Source organism: Gadus macrocephalus, chromosome 22, assembly GCF_031168955.1.
Source record: "Gadus macrocephalus chromosome 22, ASM3116895v1".
Taxonomy (NCBI): domain Eukaryota; kingdom Metazoa; phylum Chordata; class Actinopteri; order Gadiformes; family Gadidae; genus Gadus; species Gadus macrocephalus.
The window spans coordinates 1,508,518-1,512,198 of record NC_082403.1 but is presented as its reverse complement, the minus strand read 5'-3'; positions in this window follow the sequence as shown (position 1 = coordinate 1,512,198).

Sequence of the window (3,681 nt, the reverse complement as noted above, 5' to 3'; positions counted from 1 at the left end):
TATTATTCTATGATATCGATCCTATCTATCCTATATACTATTATTACTTTTTCTTTCTTTTATTTTTATCGCAGCGATTTGCATACCGTGTTCTATTACATCGCGATTTCGATTTGAATTCGATTAATCGTTCAGCCCTAATTATTATTATAATATTCTATATGTTCTATATATTATTCTACATGATATAGACCCTACATATTATCATTCTATACGTTCTATATATTATTCTACATGATATAGACCCTACATATTATCATATTCTATACGTTCTATATATTATTCTATATGATATAGACCCTACATATTATCATTCTATACGTTCTATATATTATTCTACATGATATAGACCCTACATATTATCATTCTATACGTTCTATATATTATTCTACATGATATAGACCCTACATATTATCATATTCTATACGTTCTATATATTATTCTATATGATATAGACCCTACATATTATCATTCTATACGTTCTATATATTATTCTATATGATATAGACCCTACATATTATCATATTCTATACGTTCTATATATTATTCTACATGATATAGACCCTACATATTATCATTCTATACGTTCTATATATTATTCTACATGATATAGACCCTACATATTATCATTCTATACGTTCTATATATTATTCTACATGATATAGACCCTACATATTATCATTCTATACGTTCTATATATTATTCTACATGATATAGACCCTACATATTATCATATTCTATACGTTCTATATATTATTCTATATGATATAGACCCTACATATTATCATATTCTATACGTTCTATATATTATTCTCTACGTTATATATCTTACATATGATCATATTCTATATGTTCTATATATAATTCTATATGATATAGACCAGGGGTGTCAAACGTACGGCCCGCGGGCCGGATCAGGCCCGCGAACGGGTTTAATCCGGCCCGCGAGATGATTTTGTGAAGTACAGTATTGTAAAAAAAATAAATAATAATTAAAATTTTATTTTATTTATTTTTTATAAAAATCCTTCCTATCATTACATGGATTGCATTGACTGGCACTGATTAATTTGTTGTACATTGAACTACTGGACAATTGTGTGTAACTGGAAGTCGCTTTGGAATTTAACGTAAAATTATCTGCTATTTTTCAATGAAGGAAACTTCTTAATGTGTCCACTAGAAGTCGCAATAGCAATTATGTTAAGCAAGCAAACTTTATACCGGGGCTGAGCAGGGAGCAAGTATAAACAGGTAGTGCAGCTAGCCCGGAGCTACCTTGTCGTTCTGCCTTACACTTTCAACATTATGCGCTTTGGCACTCTCATTGCCCCAAAATGTCTTTGTCAAAAAGACGAAAAGTGGACACAGAGTGCAGAGTTTTCCAAGAAAAATGGTCATCGTCCTTTTTATTCAAGGAAGTAAATGGGAAACCTGTGTTTGGTGTGCTCACAGCATGTTTAATTTTACATAATTATGCCATATTTTTACCGGTCCGGCCCACTTGGGAATAGATTATCCTCCATGTGGCCCCTGAGCTAAAATGAGTTTGACACCCCTGATATAGACCCTACATATTATCATATTCTATACGTTCTATATATTATTCTATATGATATAGACCCTACATATTATCATATTCTATACGTTCTATATATTATTCTCTACGTTATATATCTTACATATGATCATATTCTATATGTTCTATATATAATTCTATATGATATAGACCCTACATATTATCATATTCTATACGTTCTATATATTATTCTCTACGTTCTATATCTTATATATGATCATATTCTATATGTTCTATATATAATTCTATATGCTATAGATCCATCTCCCTGTGTATTACTATCATATTCTACGTGTCCTCTGTGACCCAGGTGTGTCCTGTGTTCCCCACCTGCTGCTCCCTCTGGATGAGGACCCACTCGGCGATGGGCTCCGTGTCCCAGCCCCAGGCCCTGAGGCCCAGCTCCGCCTCCCTCTGGACCACCCAGGCCTGGATGAGGGCGGGGTCCGTGTGGTAGCGCCGGCCCGCCTGGGGCAGCCCGCCGCACAGAGCGGACAGCACCACCGCCAGCTGCTCCGCCCCCAGCCCCGCCCCCAGGCCACCAGCCCCCCTCTGCACACAGGAGAACAACATGGACGCCTCCAGTTAGTTAACCTGTACTGTAGTTATATGTGTGTTACCTGTACTGTAGTTCTATGTGTGTTACCTGTACTGTAGTTCTGTGAGTTACCTGTACTGTAGTTCTATGTATGTTACCTGTACTGTAGTTCTATGTGTGTTACCTGTACTGTAGTTCTATGTATGTTACCTGTACTGTAGTTCTGTGTGTTACCTGTACTGTAGTTCTATGTGTGTTACCTGTACTGTAGTTCTGTGTGTTACCTGTACTGTAGTGCTATGTATGTTACCTGTACTGTAGTTCTATGTGTGTTACCTGTACTGTAGTTCTATGTGTGTTACCTGTACTGTAGTTCTGTGTGTTACCTGTACTGTAGTTCTATGTATGTTACCTGTACTGTAGTTCTATGTGTGTTACCTGTACTGTAGTTCTATGTATGTTACCTGTACTGTAGTTCTGTGTGTTACCTGTACTGTAGTTCTATGTATGTTACCTGTACTGTAGTTCTGTGTGTTACCTGTACTGTAGTTCTATGTGTGTTACCTGTACTGTAGTTCTGTGTGTTACCTGTACTGTAGTTCTATGTATGTTACCTGTACTGTAGTTCTGTGTGTTACCTGTACTGTAGTTCTATGTGTGTTACCTGTACTGTAGTTCTGTGAGTTACCTGTACTGTAGTTCTATGTATGTTACCTGTACTGTAGTTCTATGCGTTACCTGTACTGTAGTTCTATGTATGTTACCTGTACTGTAGTTCTGTGTGTTACCTGTACTGTAGTTCTATGTATGTTACCTGTACTGTAGTTCTGTGTGTTACCTGTACTGTAGTTCTATGTGTGTTACCTGTACTGTAGTTCTGTGTGTTACCTGTACTGTAGTTCTATGTATGTTACCTGTACTGTAGTTCTGTGTGTTCCCTGTACTGTAGTTCTATGTGTGTTACCTGTACTGTAGTTCTGTGTGTTACCTGTACTGTAGTTCTATGTATGTTACCTGTACTGTAGTTCTGTGTGTTACCTGTACTGTAGTTCTATGTTGGTTACCTGTACTGTAGTTCTGTGTGTAACCTGTACTGTTGTTTAATGTTATTCTACTTCCCGGTTCTCTGGCCTCTACTTCCTGGTTCCCTGTACACTCCTTCCTGTGGCGTGTTCCAATACCCGTACTTCCATGAGTATACTTAAAGGAAGTACACTATCTGCACTATCCGTACTCACTTGAGTACGCTAATTTTTCAGATGTGAGTGCTGTTCCAAATCGAGTACTCTGTGGTGCACTTACCGGAAATGACGATCACGACTGCCGCCGTGGCTCCTCCCCCGCAATAAACATCCCGCTTTGAACGGTGAACTCTTTACGCCTAGCAGCTATAAAAAGCTATAAAAACTACTAAATAACTCTATTAATGCAGGCTATGTGGAAAATGCGCCGACTTTGGCTCAGCCTGGCTCCGCCTTTTCCGCTACGTAGCTAAGATGGCTGCCGTTGAGTACGGGGAGTGTCCTTCGATCCACACTTCACCATTAGCCCGTTTTGAGTACGG